The sequence below is a fragment of the Numida meleagris genome, chromosome 4 (genome assembly GCF_002078875.1).
Source record: "Numida meleagris isolate 19003 breed g44 Domestic line chromosome 4, NumMel1.0, whole genome shotgun sequence".
In the NCBI taxonomy this organism is placed as follows: domain Eukaryota; kingdom Metazoa; phylum Chordata; class Aves; order Galliformes; family Numididae; genus Numida; species Numida meleagris.
Window position 1 is genome coordinate 83,934,020 of NC_034412.1, and position 18,153 is coordinate 83,952,172.

Below are 18,153 nucleotides of genomic sequence, written 5' to 3' on the forward strand. Positions count from 1 at the left end.
CTAGCCTCAAATGGAGGCATAACACAGTACAAACAGAGCCCAAAGCGATGCTTAGCCCACTTGCACTTTGCACTCCCTGAAATTCACTGGCAAAGCTTTGAAGATGTGGCACTGAGGGACATGGTTTAGTGGGCATGGTGGTGGTGGTTCAAGAGTTGGACTAGATGATGTTAGAGGTGTTTTCCAATCTTAACGATTTTATGTTTCTGTTTTAGCTGGGTGAGCATGCACTGAGTCTGATCTACAGAGCACGTTGACAAAGCTTGGAACACTGCAATCAATGTCCAAGGTATAACACGTCCATACAGCCCACCTCTGAGGGCAGAGCGCCTCAAATTTTACTGAATTTATCTACATAGACTTGTCCTTGCTGTACTCCATCAAGAAAATTCAAGTCTCTTAAATTGTGACTGGGGGCATTTACACAGGGGCTGCATGTGGTTCCGTTTGTTTTCCATGTTCTGAGATGGCAATGTTGAACTCTGAATTAGGGGGGTTATAAAATCTATGAGTCTTCAATATAAGAAGAAAAAAACTCTTGAAGGAGATGGTGGAATCTGCAAATTCTCCTTTAAAAAGCTGCTAACAATCTGTAATAAACTCAACCCAAAATGTTCCTGGGAGAGTACCACATCCGGTGAAGTGTTATAAAGGGCAAATTATTACCATATATACCATTGTAAAATTAATTCAGGTTACAAATAAAAACCAGAAATATTCTGATCCCAAAAGATGACACCTGTAATGGTTTCTAGTCATTTTCTACACGAAAACACTCAGGAAAAGCAAACCAAATAAGCTAATGTGAAATCTAGGATGGCTCACTGGGATTTTCATAATCCCTTCTCCTCTCCCTCCCATGTCAGATGTGCTGTTTTGTGTTTGAAAACATCTGGTGAGGAGGCTGATCCACAGAGCCTCAGCCCATGTCCCCCCAGAGGTCAGGGACAATGGTTCAGCCCCACCTCTAGCTATACATTTGAAAGCAGAAATATCAGTATTTTCTATGATTGCCTCTTGAATGATTATAATCAGGCTGACAGTTTCGGTTTATAGCAATAGAAACACTAAGATTCTATCACAGTAATTCTGTGCATTTTACAGAGACGTATCCATCCTCAAAGATCTGGGTATCAAGCTACCAAACTTTAGAGCAGAGTTCTGAATTCTGTAGGACAATCCAAAACTCACAGCCCCCTCATACTTACTTACAATGTCTTTGATGGAATTTCACTCATGGAAGAGAGCTCTTCAAAACTTCTCATTATTAAGACTAGAAGATGACAAATGTATTTCTCTGCCCTAATTCCCAAGCAGCTGTACACAAACATGTTCATGAGTCAGACTGGAATTTTCCAGCACTTTTCCAATGCCACTGTATTAAAAAAAAACAGGCTGGATATCTCACTTCTTGAAGTTGTAATAAACATTCTACTTAAAAACAGTGACACTGAAACTGTATCAAATCTGATGTCTGTTAATGATTTCTGCTCATTGGGACTCAGAAAACAGAAATTTGCTGACAGTACTGTTGCAGATAGTTGGTCATATGAATTAACAGACGTTCCTTTGGATTTGCAAGTTTTGGATAAAACTAACCATTGGGCTGTATTGCTAGTCATAAACTAGCAAAAAAATAGCAACCCCAATGAAAAAAGATGAGATCTATGGGGCTCTTCCTAGGGACAATACAATCATACACACCACAGCACTGCATGTGCTGTTCTTTCACTCCTGAATTCCAGGCTACCCCATATGTCACCTCCCACTGGCCTCCAGGTGCTCTCCCTAAAATAAGACATACATGTCCACAGCTACCCCCACATTTACGTAGGCGCCTGTCTTGCCTTTTCTGCTTGCTGTGACAAGGGATTTTTAGAGAGGGAGGAAGGGGTTAAAAGGAAAACAAACATAATCTCCATGTACACATTTGTCACCTTCCCCAGAATAGCTGTAGAATTTGAGCAGAATATGCCATTTGCCTCCCTGACAGGTTAATCCGTTTATTATTCACCCGTTTAATGAAAATACTGTGTCTCCATGCTAAGAACAAAACAAAACTCCCAACAACACTGATTCTCTTTAAATCACGTTCATAATCTCGGACAATTTGTCTTCAAATTCAGGTTTCTTTTTGAACTCCAAGTTAGAAGCAGGAAATCTATTTCTTCAGATTTCACGTTGTTGCCTCTAGCCACATCTATGGAATGTTTTCTGGGTTTTGCAAAATTATTAGCATTTCATTACCTGCTTCTGCAACAGCCATGTATCTACTGTGAAAAGGTCACCCAAAAGTTAATGTATCTGATGCTTAGCCAAACTGCTCCTCTCCTGTGATACAAGAGTATTCACAAACCTCTGCAAGGCTCATCTTGCAGCGTTTCCTGAACATGCTCCAAAAAGAGAGTGGGTAGTAAGCCACTGAGCTAATCTGCTCTCTTTTCCCAGGTAATTGACTCTACTGAGCCTCCTGCAAAAACACTGATCTCCAGTTCCCAATGGCAGCATTTCTAAAGGAAACCTACCGCAGTGTTTTGAACCAGCCACACAAGTATTGCGACCATGTAGTGCAGTATGGAACAATTATATTCCCTTCTTGTCTCCAGTTCTTCTAAAGAATTCCCTGTCTCCACTGGAAACACCTCTTTTGGTGCACAACATATTATTTTACTCACAGATTCATCATCTTAAGATCAGATTCACAATCCATTTGGGTCGTATGCCTAGATCTTCCTCAACATTTTTCAGAAATATAAACCTTGGGTACAGAAGAATTACACAATACTGCAGTTTGAACTGTGGAATTTTATCCCATTCCTCTTACTCCAGTCCTCATTTCCGTATTATATCCCAGACTTTTTCTCTATGAAAAAGACCAGAGCCACCCAGCTCTGGTCGGACAGCGTGTTCTCTGCATGTTTCAGTGAAAGTATTACTGGAGGTGTGAAATAGGAAAAGCCCTGTGAACAATATTTAGTTCTCTCTTCTGATACTTCCTTTACCAGCACTGATGACTGTTGCCATGTTCTGTCTTGCAGATCTCTCAGGTACCCTCTACTCTAGAACTTTCACTTTGGTGCCATGCTGAATGTTTGCTCTTATCAAGGAATGACATCAGAGAGAAGTCCAGAAAAATCTACTCTTAGTGAGCCTGTTTTATTATACCCCACTTTGCCATTCTTAGGTCTGAATATCAGAGAAAAATCTGTGGCCATTTATTGCACATTTAGTTGGAGCTCACAATTTCCTGAAATGCCTTTGTGGAACCTGACACTGACTTCAATGTAAAACACTGCAGTTAGATTTTCAATCTGATCTACTACCTAGGCAGAATAACTGTATGTATTGCTAGAAAAGGATGGTTAGAGGATTATTGTTATTTTTATTCTTCTTTTTTTTAGGGGAATGTTCTTGCACCAAGGAGTACATTTAAAAGGGAAGGGAAAAAAGCATGTGAAAGACAACAGCAGCTGTTTGGGGGTAGTTCTGCTTTGTATTATAGAGAAATTTCTCAAACTAGAAAAGGGATGATTTGTCTTTCTACTCTTATAGGAAGTGATTACAGCATTAGATGGCTGTAGGCAAACTAGAAACAGAGCAAGATACTTGAGTTTAAGGGATGTTAATTCAACTGAATGCAAAATCTGCTAGATCCTGTGGTGTCTGGATTTCATTTACTGATAACCAGAGTTGCTAGTTCAAGTGAACTGTGATTTCCACCTACATTGGGCACTCAGTTCAAAGAATGTCATTCCTAAAAGAAAGAGACCATGTTGTCCGATACTCTCAGCTAACGATTACATGTGTCCTTCCAAGTCAGTTATTGGTTATTCCTGGGGTGGGAGGGAGAGAGTCTTTCTCTTTCCTTTGAAACACCCTGGTATCACTGTAGTCCAGAACAGGAGAGGAATTTGGGATGGAAAAAAAGTACCTTCTCCAGCTGCCTTACCAAATCCTAATCTCAGTCTGTGTGTGGAGGCCTGTCGGGGCCTTCAGCCAGGGTCACCTTTTTCATCGTTTCCCTATTGGCAATATGAGAACAGCCCACAGAACTGCTGAAGGTTATTTCTGTTTGAAATATAGGATGAGGACCTGTAGAGGTTTGACCAGATTCGAGCCTTGAGGCATTGCGTGGTCTGTTTGCAGGATCACAGCTCCTTAGGCTCTGGTGAGGGATCTGTGAGATCAGACCAAGCTGCTCAGGGTCTTATCCACTTGGATTCGAAACCCTCCAAGGATAGGGACTGCACAACATCTCTGGCCCAAATGAGTATTTTAAAAAATCTCTTGTCCAAGTGAGTGCTGCCACAGAAGAGCAGGTTTTCTAGGCCTGGGTATCACACTGTTTTAAGTCAGCAAGCATTCCTACTTAACCTGTCTCCTTAGAAGTCATCACCATGACATCCAAAGAACCTGGAAAAAGCACCTAAGTGACAAGATGGAAATTACAAGGCAGCAATTGCAAAGCCTTAAGGACAGTGCAATGCCCAGTGCATCTGCAGGTGTCTAGATTGTCCCTGGCTGACAGCATGCTGTTAATGCACAGTGAGCCCAGGTTATGTCCCTTGGGTATGAAGCTTCCATAACGCAGGCAGCACATCTTGAGCAGCCCCTGTCTCTGCATCACAATAACCACAGCAACTCCACAAAGCTGCTACTGGACTTCTTTACCTGAGCAAAAGTAATGTTCCATATTCTACTCTCAACCAACAGACGTAATGAATCTGTGAAGGTTCATTTCATCTGGGGGACTGCATGCCCTTAGCATAATTGTTTAACTTAGCTGTAACTTAACTTAATTTCCCAATAATCCTCATCAAATTTTCTCAAGTTCTCAGAATATAGACTGTATTTAAACAGCAGATTCAGGGTATTAATGTTCCAGAGCAAATGGTGGTTAAATAATAAAAAACTTTTTTTTTCTTGCCACTGCCAACACACAAGCAAATACAAGGTATTCTAGCTTCTTTGTGTCCCACAGACTGCATGGCTGAAATCAAAATACCTTTTGGGAAAAGATTTACTTATGTCTCTTGATTTTTCAAAGAGAAATTCAGATTTCCCACAGAGCTTAGGCACACACATCAGTATTCATTCATTTTCATAAGAAACCATGCACTGCTGTAAATTTTGGTATGCAAAAGAGATCTCAGAATGGGGCAGAAAAAAGGGGATGTCAATACTGAGATAACCTTATGCAGAGCTGCTATGCAAGACTGGCACTTACACAGCAGACAGCTCAAGGACTTGCTGACCTTGGGTACGACATTGGCCAGTCGCTCCACCAGGAAGGGACATTGCACGTTGGATTGCTTGGGCCTTACTTAGGCAAGGCAAAGACTTAACAATGGGCATGCAAATATGTTTGTTTTTTCTTGATCGTATAATGTTTACAAGATTCATGTGAAATATTAATAAGTCACATTAAGTCTGGATGCTAGTGCACACATGTTTACGAGGCCTGAGCACTGGCATGTTTATTAATGTCTGTGGTTCACAGTTAAAAAAAGTAATATACACAAATCATGTGTTTTGATTTTGAGTTGTGGGAGTTGCTGCATGAAATTGAGAGCTGGCGTTCGGAAAGGAGCGATGTCTTGGACAGTGATAGGCTTCCTGAGCTCCGCTTTTAAAAATACTTTGATGACTAAGGAAGCACTTAAATGTTAAAAGAGATTTGGAAGGAGATCTTATCTAGCTCCCTGTCAGAATACCCGCTGCAAAGCAGGAATAGCTATCTGAACAGAGTTCGTGTTTGCTCACTGAACTTTTCCGAAGTTCTGACGAAAAGGAGATATTGCCACCTGCTGACAAAACGGAGAGTAGCAACACAGGCTCGGAAATGCAGTGAAATCCAGGCTCTGTCGAAATCATGGGGAATTTTGCCATTCACTGCAGCAGAGTCTGGATCTTAATTAGCCCGGACAGCCAAACTAATTAGTGTGGAAAAAATAGCTGACATAAAAAGCAACATATTCAGCCAGCAGGCCTCAAGTTCTGTCAGTTTCAGCTCATATTGATTAAGTGATGGGAAATGTCTGCTAAATCGGGCCCTGCAGTGTGAGGGCCCCACCTGAGGTCACCAAGCACTGCCAGGCCACGGCTGGGGTCACACAGCTCAGGGAGGCTGCAAATGCACCCAGCGTGGCCATGGCTGCTGGCGAATTCAAGGCCTGAGCTACACCACAACTATTTCCCAAGGCACAGAGGGTAAAAATGGGGAGAGGAGGCCCTCATTCAGCTCTCAGGGGGTTGCAGTGTGTCCTTCTTCACTAGCTATCACAGGATCCACATTGAAGGGGGACCTTGAAAATGCCTCAGCCACTGAAGCAGTTTCAAAACAGAGCTTACATCTTCCTAAACATCAAAGCTCATCACTTCCATGTCAATCCATAGGAAACCAGATAAGCTTTCCAAGAAGATGACTTCCTAACCAGAGATATCAGGCAATCACTACTAGATGATCTTAATGGTCTTTCCAGCCTTAATGATTCCATGATTCCATGAGTCCGACTTTTTCACAGCCCTACAAGCTCTTGTGTGAACTCTAAGCCATTAGCACCTAACCCTGCATCTGTCCATGCCACAGGAACAATAGTCAACTTCTACCTGTGCTAAGGCATTCCTTCTGCTCTCCTGCCTCTCTGTCATATGTTTCTTTCCCTGTGCCTGCAGCACAACACAGTTTTTGCTCCTGTAAGTCCACAGTGTAAACTGCATCAATGAACTGACCCAGGCTTCTTTTCCACAGAGAGGGGGAAGACTTCTTTAACCTGTCTCAGTTCAATGATTTGGCTTATAGCGATCATCAAAAGATGTGATTTCAGATAAAGTAGTGGTGCAGATGGAGAAATAAGGAACCTGAATTGGCAAGAACTCATAAAACTCCTTAGGTCAGCTTCAGTGCCAAAGCCAGCATATCATGAAACTATGGGATCAAGTATTTGTGGCTGCTATCTAATAGTCTGAAACAACACTGTAAGATTTACCTGCACTTCCTTTGGGTGTGCAGAGAGGCAGAGGCTATTAATATAGCATTTCAGCAAAAAATGCTTTAAGATAACACATAAGGTAAATTGGATCAAGTTCATATCATTTATATTACAATATAAATCTCAATCCAAAGGGAAGTGAATGAGGCATTGCAATGCCATGAGCCTCACACTTGTTAAGCAAAACCAGGAGTACCCAAATGATCAGAAAACAATTTATTCTTGCGGGAAAAAAAATATTACTGCAATAATGCTACAAGTATAAAGAACTCTGTGCTCTAGGCACAAGCATATGTACTGAACCTGCAGGCTTCCCACTGCCAACTTATGTTCCTGACTTTTAAGCAAGTTATTTATTTTGGAGAAGTATGTATTAGTCATTCATTCATCTGCTCTCTTGCTTCCTCCTGCCCTCTCAGCCAGGGGACTTATCACCCACTAAACAAGCTGTTGATGCCTGTCTCTGAATTGCCATTTTGCTGCAAGTGGCACACAAATCCCAAATTGGCCATTACACATGTTTTTGATGAGAGCCTAAAAACTCTGCCCACTTCAGAGAATCTAGCCAAAATGTGCAAGTCACACATCGCTGCACAAACAGAACACTTTGTCGTGTCAGTGAATTTGGGGCTGAGGAGGATTGGATGAGCTCTGTGGATTACCGCCTGCTCCCTGTTGCAGGGAATATGGGAACACTTTCCTCAACAACAAATTTAAGTTTTCAGGCTACAGCCATGAAAGTATTCCTTTATTTAGATACAGGACTTCTTCTGAAGACCTAAAAATAAGGTTAAAATACACTTAACTATTGAGTTATACAAGTATCCCCAAGGGAAGATTTCAAACAGCATCTTGGAGAAGTCATAAGGAAAACAAGCATAAGAGAACTGTCATCCTGGAAAAAAAAGATGGTGACAACTACTACAGACCTGAAGGAGTGGAATTAAATGGTCCTTGTCTGAAAAATTAAGATATAAGACTGAAAAAAACATACACCAGATCTGAGCATATACGATGTCATAATAAATAGGGTTATAATAAATAGACATGTAAATGCTATCTGTATAAACAGAAGTATATCCAAACTGTTTAAAGTTTGTTGCTCTGTGTCAAACTGAAGGACCTGTGAAAGGACAGTTAGATGAGAAAGCACAAGGAAGTAAACAATTGAAAAGTTTTAATGAGTTTTGCAGTCCTTTAAAAAACATGAAAGACCACTGGAGATTTAAAAATGAACAAAGGCAAGATAGAAAAGGCAATCAGGTGCGTGCTAGAGGAGATAAGAGCAGCATGCAGCCAAATAGCTCATACTTAACAAAAAATTTCATTTCATTATATTTAAACCTTGAAGACAAATTTTGCTCTTTTGCACTATCACCATATGAAGCCTAAAAGTAAAATTGTGCTTTGAGACTTTAAATAGATTGTGTTTCCCTAGCAATTTTAATTAGCATGCTTCTGTTTATACAAATGTGTCTGTGGGGAGCTGGTTTGAAGAATGGAAGAATAAGCCTAAACGAATACATGGAATAATTTTAGCATCCATAATTTTAGTCTCCTTTGTCCGCCTATGAGAAAAATGATCCAAAAAAGCATAAAATTTAAGATTATCCAAAATCCCTGATCATTTTATGTAGTACTTACATACTCATAGTTTGCTCATACACTAGTGCAAATAGCCATCTAAAATAGCATGGCAGTTATACAGAGCAGTATTTCAATAAACTGTGAGAAGCATGTTCCAAATGTAGTTAAACTAAAGTTAGAAAGAGAAAGGGGAAAAAAGAGAAAGAGAAGAGCAGTCAGGAAGGAAGCAAGGGAGGAAGGAGAGCAGGAAGGCGGGAAGAAAGCAGGGCAGGATGGAAGGAAGCTTGCGGAGAAAGAAGGAAGGAAGGTTCTCTGGAATACTTTAAGACTCTGCTATTTTGTGGCAGAAAAAGAGTTTGAGAATAGCTCTGTAGAGGGAACAGCTGTGGGAGCCCACTCCCTCCCCCCATTTACTCTGTTTTAATATCAGAGGAGTAATCTATAATATACATCCCAGGAGAATCTAGAAATATTTTCACCTACCCCCAAGGTTTAGATTGCTTGTGTAATAAGTTATTTTAATCTGTCCCCCAGGCAAAGTGAGAAATTTGGCATATGGCAGTTCTGTCCTTCTCTCTTCTGCTGTACGTAAGGTAAAGTCCCACTCTGATTCACATGCTGTACTGTACCACCGCAAGGAAAAGTCAAAGCACAATCTAGTGCTATGTATGTTTTTCAGATTTCACAAAGTTTCAATATTATCAGCTTTGACAGAGTTCTGAAGGATTTTGTATCTTTCTCCTCACTCCCTTCCTCTCCTGAGATGTTTATTGCAGGCTTTCTTATGAAGAGATTTCTGCTACATTTTACAGAGTTCTAGTTTATGGGGAGTGTGTACATCTTATTTGTGATCATCTGGTCTCTTCAGAGTCTTATCAACAAGCAGAGAAGCATGAAACTGTGTCTCAAGACTATTTAGAATTTTGACTGAAACAAGCAAGAATATAAGGATATTTTTTATTAAACAATTTAATTATTATTTATTAAACAACTAAATATATTTATATACATAATGTATATACATGCATATGCAGATCTTTCCAGGGTGGTCTTTGGGCTAGTTCTTAAATAAAATTGATTTTAACAATCACTCTGTATTCAAAGCTGAAAATAACTCAAGCTCATATCATGAGCGGCACCCATCTGTTTGGAGGCAGAGACTTGTGGTACCAGTCCTGAGAGGTTTCATGATGTCCTTTCTTTTTACTTCAGAAAGCAAGAAAAAGGAGACTAGAGTATTCTCATCCAAAATGGGCAATTGTTCATTCTGTCTCAGCAGAGTGGGAAGCTAGTGCTTTTTACATTAATGGACAGAAGTAGATGCAATCAAAACTCTGGAAAATTTCAAACTGCTTTTTCTCACATGAGAAAACAAACAGTCCTGTGAAACGACTTGAGACTTAGAGAGTAGAAGAAAAAAATTTCCATCCATACTTCATTTTGTGACTCAGAAAAACATAGCCATTTTGGATCATTTCTTTGATGTTAACAAGAGCGGATTCTTGTTCAAGAGTCCTTATAACAGGGGAGCAAGGAGAGCTCAAGCTGCGGAGGAGAGCAGACAACTACCAGCAGATGGCTTCTATTTAAATTCTCTAAACATTTAGTTGTTTTTCTAAAGCTGCCTTTCTTGCAGTTTAAATTCTGATATATTTTGGTGGTGCCTGAGCAAGCAGGTACTTCTGCTCTGTGACAAGTTTCCACTGTTGCATAATACCCTATAGGAGAGAGGGGCATTGCCCAAAATTTTCCCAGCACCCTCTTGATAAAACTTGAAGAATACACCTTTTAAGTCAATGTATAATGAAGAAGGAATTAAAACTGTCTTTAAGTGAAATGTACAATACAAAAGGTTAAAAGATCCTGCAGTAAATGATGTTTCTAACTAAGATAAATAAGCTGCAGTGCAACATTGCTCTTAAGAATTGCTCTTACAAAACAAGCTGTATGCAATGTGTTAACAAAGTCAGCCAGGTGATGGTCAGTTAACATGCAACAACAAAGACCATGGGGTAAAATAAAAAAAAGGCCAGGTTAGTGCTACCTGAGGCAGTTCCTGCAGAGGAGGTTGCAGATGAAGCCGTCTTGCCATGTGTTTGGCAGGGGCTGTGGACAAGCCAGCTGGGTGCAGCAGCCTGAGGCCGGTGGAGGGCTGTGCTTCAACAGCCTGTCCTTCTTCCAGCCAGCATACTTAAAATTTTTTGCTTCTGCAAAATTGTTTTCCTCATTTACAGCCTCAATAGCTCCTTTTTACTGAGCACGAAATTTTTTTGTTTCATTTTTTAAAAATCTCATTTCTGGAGAAACATCGTACTTCTCCATTCCAGAAAGGTTTCAGACCTTCTTAGGAGCAAATGAATGCAAAAAAATACCCTCAGGTGTCTTACTCTTGTACACATTCACAAGAATAAAAAATACTCACTTCCTACTCTAGGATTGAAAATGGAACACTTGAATGTTTGGGACTGATCTTCACAATGCTGTCAGTAATCTTCCCTGAGTTTCTGTTTTCCTCCAGTTAAATGAATGAAATAGAAAATCTTGCCTTTTCCTGTGCCCCAGCATTGGGGAGTAGTGCACTAGCTGGGATTGTTTCTCCTTGTCTACCTTCTGTATCAGTTCCTATTCAGAAAGCAGCTGGTCTCTGAATATATTCAGCACCAGTTATCTCCATGTACAATATATCCTAGCAGACCCAAGCTTCTCTTCATTTATCTTCTTTCTTTTTTTTTCCCCCGGATAACATTTCTTTGACTATTTATCTGTCTTTCTCCAGCCCCTACCCCATAACTTTTGAAACTGTTGGCCAATTTTAATGAAGTCTGGCAGAAAAGTGCCAATCTTAAAGACATTAAATTATTACATTCCTATCATCTTTGTGAAAATCAATAGGTGAGGAGGAAAGATTCAGAACAGGTGCCTCTGCTGAAGGAAAGGTACCAGTCGGCAACAGCAGTGACCCAGTCAGGGTGCATGCCAACACACATCCCCTTGCTTAATGAAAATTTATGCTCTGTGATGAAGGAGTGCTTTAGAGCAGTGAAGCTGGGAGTACAGGAGAGACAAGAGAATGGAGCATTTAAAGCTTAAATCTGATGTGAAAGGAGCATTATTATTTTTGCCGTTTCATTGAAGATTTTTTTCCCCACATCCCACCTTATTCAGAATGAGTTCTAAGGGCTGCACTTAGCCTTGAAGTGTAATGCTTATGAGTCCCAGTCTGCTGTTCAGGCCCACCACAGCAACCAGCCTGATGTATAATGCTCCCCTCCCCTCTCCCTGCTCAATGGAGAGTAAGGCCAGGATTTTAGGCTCAGGTACCCAGCAGGTCTGCCCCCTCACTGGTGAGAGTACTGGGAATAGGGACACACCACCGATCACATCCTATGCACAGCTCCTACTCATAGCTGGAGCCAGCAGGACATTGTGTTCCAAAAGGTCCCATCTCCTACCAGCCCTTTCTCTGCAGGCTCCCAAAAATCTCAGCTGGAGATCTCAAAGTTTCCCAGCTTTATAGTGAACCAAGTAAAGAAAGTAGGTCAGCAGTGACAAAATAACTCATCTTCTTCCCTCCATCCAGCTCCAGCTCCACCTCTCCTAAAAAAATGCTGTTGGAGGATGACTCACAGGCCCTTTTCTTCTGAACTTATGTCACCTCAACACAAAAGAGCAAGCCAAAAGACCAGATTTCCATTCTCAATTTTTTATTTTTTTTAAATTGTTTCTAAACATTTTCATTTTTCCACAGAAAAGTACAATTTTTTTTGTACTAAATACGATAACTCTAATTTTCCCTTGAGGATTACAACCAAGGTTGCAAAAAGATGGCATGAGCAATTTTGAGCACCCTATTATTTAGCAGCAGAGTCCTGCTTTGATCCATCTCCCTGCTGACTTCAATGGAACTGCACTAGGTATAAATTAAAGCAAAATTCAGTCCATCAGCTCTACTTTAGGCTTCATGCATCGCATTTAAGCAGTGCCTCCACCTTGATTTCACCTTGCTGCAGTCAGCAAAGAATGCTGATATAAAAGGTGTCGTGCTTTCGTGTATCCACTCACTACGCTTTCATGTTTAAGCTGTACTATTTTACCTTACCGTTAAAATTACATTTAGGCAAAAGTGAAAGAGTGTATAATCTCTTGTGCTCTCTCTGGAGAAAAAGCCTCTATTAACTTTTTCTTTGTCTCCCTATACACAAATAGAAGCACGTATTTTGCAGTCAAAAACAAACAGCAAAGTAAAACATCTATTGCAGGGAGTGCAGTCACTCAATCTAATGTTTTTCATGTGAATGGTGAAATAAAGCGGTATGTCTTCAGCGGGCAGGAACCTAGATTTAAAAAAATAGAAGATATACTGAGATCATCAATCAAGTTAGCAGGAGTTAGATGTCTGGTCCCTTAGATGCCAATAACAATCCCAGCCATGTTGCATCAATTAGTCGTTGATTACTTGTGAAGAAGTAAGAAAGCTTTAGTGTTTATCTCCCTTTCCTCATTGCCATGGAAGAGTGCATCAAAGAAACATATCGCAAGCCACCACCATGGCCACATAGATGAGTGCTCCCCTCACGGTCAGGTCAAGGCTCCATCTGCCATTGAAGACTTCTTTCACGTAACAGAAAAAAATTAAATAACTGTGTGGGCTAAATCTATTTATGACAGTAATCTTTTTTGTCCTCAAATGTCATCCACTAAACATGCCCTACTCCTCTTTGTCACAAAACTTTGGGATGAAGAAACCCTTTTTTTTTTTGGCCTTAACACAGACATAAAATGAGAACAAATGGAAAAGAGGCTTAGCTGTACCTGCAAAGTAATGTACTTTAAAATCATGATGTGCAAACTGGATGTCATATTGAAGGTCTGAAATTGGAAAAAAAAAAAAACTACTAACCTTTCAGATAAAGTTACAGTCAGAAGCTTATAGCACTTTTACACCGTAAAGCTCTATCAAAATGAGTTCATTTCTCTTAACATCAAAGAAAAACTATTCAAAAATGTAGTTCGTTGAAATGTGACAGGATTTTTTTCAAACTTTAACTGGTCAACCTTCAACCAGCATAAACAACCAAAAAATGTTAGTTACCAAACATGAAAGCCCAGGTATTATTGTAGCACACTCCAGTTTATCTATTTGACTAGCCGCTTTGAGGAGCTACAATGTGCCCTCTCTCTTGAACTAAACCGTCACTGACTTCAATCACTCTGCTCCGTTTGTGCATTAGGACTAGGATCTCATGCAGCTTCAGTTTTTTTTCTAGGAATCTTTCAGAAGTGACTGAAAAGTAAGAGAGGTTTAAGTGCCAACGTCATGACAGGCTAGTTTAAATAAATGCTTTTCTTTCAACATTTCAGAAACTGTTGTCTAACCACTGTTTTCATTTCTTCCAGTATTTAGCCTGCCAAAAGCTTGCGTTTGGACAGGCAGCCTCCTACTGTATCAAAATACATTTGCCATTCCATTAAATAATACACTTAAGCCAGCAAACTTCATCTTTTACACAGGCCCTACTAGTCAGTGCCACGTGAAAATAAAATGTGTTTATATGTGCAAGAACAAATAAAAACACTAGCAACACTTGTGAAAAACATGGTTGTGAAGGCAGAAAGTGCATTTCAAGCATGCTTTAGTAAAAAGAGTTTATCAAAATGTTTTACTTAGGCAGAAACAATGACAAAATCCTATCCTCCAGATTTGGAAGTCCAAGAACACTTCACACACCAAGACAACTGCCACACCAGGATATATCTCATAACATCACAGCTAAAGATACAGCACCTGTCCTGGCTACATTGTAGTCTTCCGACCTGAGCACTTCATGCTGCAGCTCAGCTGAAGCCCAATTTGCTTTATGGATGAAGCATAAAACCTCAGCAATATTGGCACAAATTTTCTTCTGTTTCAAAATAGGTTGGACTAAACTGTGGTTACTGGTGTTGCTTGCAGATGTACTAAGTTAGACTTTTTGTATTAAGATGAGTGGACGGTGAGGTAGATTGAGAACTGTCTGACTGGCCAAGCTCAGAGGGCTGTGATCAGTGGTGCAGAGTCCAGGTGGAGGCCTGTATTTAGCAGTGTTCCTCAGGGGTCGGTGCTGGGTCCAGTCTTGTTCAACATCTTCACCAATGACCTTGATGACGAGATAGTGTCCACCCTCAGCAAGTTTACTGATGATACAAAGCTGGGAGGAATGGCTGACACACCAGAAGGCTGTGCTGCCATTCAGTGAGACCTGGACAGGCTGGAGAGTTGAGCAGAGAGGAACCAGATGAGATTTAATGGGAGCAAGGGTAGAGTCTTGCACCTAGGGAGGAATAACCACATGCACCAGTACAGGTTGGATGACCTCCTGGAGAGGAGCTCTGCAGAGAGGGACTTGGGGGTCCTGGTGGATGACAGGTTGGCCATGAGCCAGCAGTGTGCCCTGGTGGCCAAGAAGGCCAGTGGTAACCTGGGGTTCATTAGAAAGAGCGTGGCCAGCAGGTTGAGGGAGGTGATCCTCCCCCTCTACTCTGCCCTGGTGAGGCCTCACCTGGAGTATTGTGCCCAGTTCTGGGCTCCCCAGTACAAAAACACAGGGATCTCCCCGAGAGAGTCCAGAGGAGAGCCACAAAGATGATAAAGGACCTGGAGCACCTCTCTTATGAGGAAAGGCTGAGTGACCTGGGTCTGTTCAGCAATAAGAAAAGAAGATTCAGAGGGGATCCGATCGATGTCTATAAATATCTCAGGAGCGGGAGGCAAAGGGATGAGGCCAGACTCTTTCCAGCGGTGTGTGGCAATAGGACAAGGGGAAATGGCCACAAACTGAAGCACGGGAAGTTCTGCACAAATGTGTGTAAGAACTTCTTCACAGTGAGGGTGTTAGAACACTGGAACAGGCTGCCTAGGGAGGCTGTGGAGTCTCCTTCTCTGGAGACATTAAAGACCCGCCCAGACACCTACCTGGCTGGTCTAGGGAGCCTGCTTTGCAGGCGGGTTGGACTCGATGATCTCTAGAGGTCCCTTCCAGCCCCTACAATTCTGTGATTCTGTGACAAGCAAGCATAAGAAATCTGACACTTTTTTAAGCAGAGATAATCATGAAATACACTGTTTATGTATTAGCGATGCACATTTTTACAACAAAACAATTCATCACTGAAGGCTCAGTGTTTTATTGTGCCACAATAATCAACACATAAGCTACGCAGCAAAAGAAAATAAGCCTTACAAAATGGAGCAACAACAATAACAAAGATGGTGCAAAGCACAGACATGTTACCACATATGTAGAAGATGAACTGAGCAATTCAGTTAGAGTGAATTCCTAGCTGGTGTTAGGCAGCTTTAGAGATTTTACTGCCCAAGAATCTGCTCAGGTATTTCAGTCATTCCCGATGAAACTCGAATTCTTCTGAACAGCTCCCTCTTCTGTGTATCCGTATTTGTAAAAAGACTACAGAGATTACAGAGGGCTTAATTCAGTTTAATTTAAATTGTTTTATTATCAAGAGGCTCTTCGTTTCTTTTTTTCAGCATCGTCCCGTAGGACAATGTACAGTTGGACCCAGACAACAACAAAAAAAGCCATCTTCAGCTAGCATTTAGGATTAACATTCTGCAGTACTGGATTAATTAGTTTGGTAAATAAAATATCTGGAAAGCCTGCAACAGTGAGTAAGTTTTGTGTAACCCGGGACAGTAGGAAACTCATAGCACAGAACAATCACATTAAGCTGTTGAATCAATTAGAGTATGGACTGCTTGTTACAATAGTTTCAGACCACTGGGCATAACCGAACCCTGATAACCCTTAAATTCCTAAATCTCATTCATGGATTGCCACTGTCTACTATTTTTTTAATCACATTCATTAACACAGCTTGAGACAAAGACTACAGGTATTCTAGGCTGTGATGTCTTGTGTGTGAGTGGTATGCTGTTTGGTGAAGCAAGTATATTACTTCTGCTGTAGAAAGGGCAGGTTTTTTCCATTTTCTGTGTTATTCCTGAATTTTCATGAAAATAGAAATATATGTATGTATGTATATAAATGTAAGTCACGTTGCTTTTTCCTAACAAAAAAAAAATCTTAAAATGTTGCTAACTTGCCAACAAAGTCTGAATTTTTCATCCACTATCATGGTCACACACAATTTCTAAAATCAGCAGTGCATTTACAAAAATGATGCCCTTGACTTCTGCACTTCATTGCTTACTGCTACATGACCTTTAGTGAGCAGTGGCAATACTTTTCTTTACTGAGAAATGATGTAAGAGATCCAATAAACCGCATGCTGGTACATACCAGCTGTACCAGCTCCAAGTTGCAGACTTCTTAATACTTTTAAACTTTGGTGCTTTCATCCTCCAAGATTCCAGCTTTTATAAATTACTCCAGAATTCACAGATAATACTATCACGTTACTCTTAAATACTTGTCAGATTTAGTTTGCTCTATGGAGATCTAAATCATCTAGATAGAATCATAGAATCATTAAGGTTGGAAAAGAACTTTAAGATCATCTAGTCCAACCATCAACCCATCACCGCCATGCCCACTAACCGTGTCCCTCAGTGTCACCTCTACATGTTTCTTCAACACTTCCAGGGACAGTGACTCCACCACCTCCCTGGGCAGCCTGTTCCAGTGCCTCACTACTGTTCTGAGAAGAATCTTTTCCTGATAGATCTAATTTATCTTACAGTAGTACAGCTAGGGACAAGCTTCTAACTTGCTTTCAAGTCTGCAGTAACAGTCCTGAGACTCTATCCTTTATAGTCAAACAGATTTTTAATGACGATTAACATTTGTAGTTGAACAAGATCTCCGCTCATCACATCATAAAATTTGTATAACAAGAACATTAATGCTGTCAAATCTCTTTTATAACTCAGCAAGCCAGTTGCTCTTTATAGTATTTATACTTCTTTTCATCCTTGCACATTCCAGAGCCCAGCCACCTACAGCAGGAAGTGACAGGAGAGCGAAACCACACCCAGCACTGTCACTAATGACATTACCTTCTGTATTTTCACATTTTTTATTTATTGGCTTTGGTGTCCTGATTTAGTCATGGTAAATCAGATGACAGATTACTACCCTGTAGCTTATGCTAAGTTCAAAGCAAATGGAGATATTCGGTGACAAGAGCAGTCAGAGATTTTATTTTGAACAGTTGTGACTGTAATACAGAGAAAAATAAATGTAAAGAAGTAAGTTGCAAACAAGAGATAGCTTGAAAACTCGCATTAGAAGAGCAAGCACGGCATACCCTGAAATCTAAAGGGAATATGCTTAAACTATTTAGAATATTGTCACCCGGTAGCTTCTAAAAGCCTTACAGAGCTGGAGTAACTGTTTATACTTGCTGGAGCAACCACTGAGACAAAAGGACGGGGACACTAAACCCTCCCAACAGCCGGTAACCACCATTCAGCGACGTGACGCCCACATCCCCTCAGGAGGCACCGGAAGCAGTCACCCGCCCCCAGCCGCCGTCGTGGCCCCGCCCCTCGCCTGAGGGAGGAAGCGCGCGGCGCTGCCCCCACCATGATGGCGGCCAGCGCAGGAAGGGGCGGGGC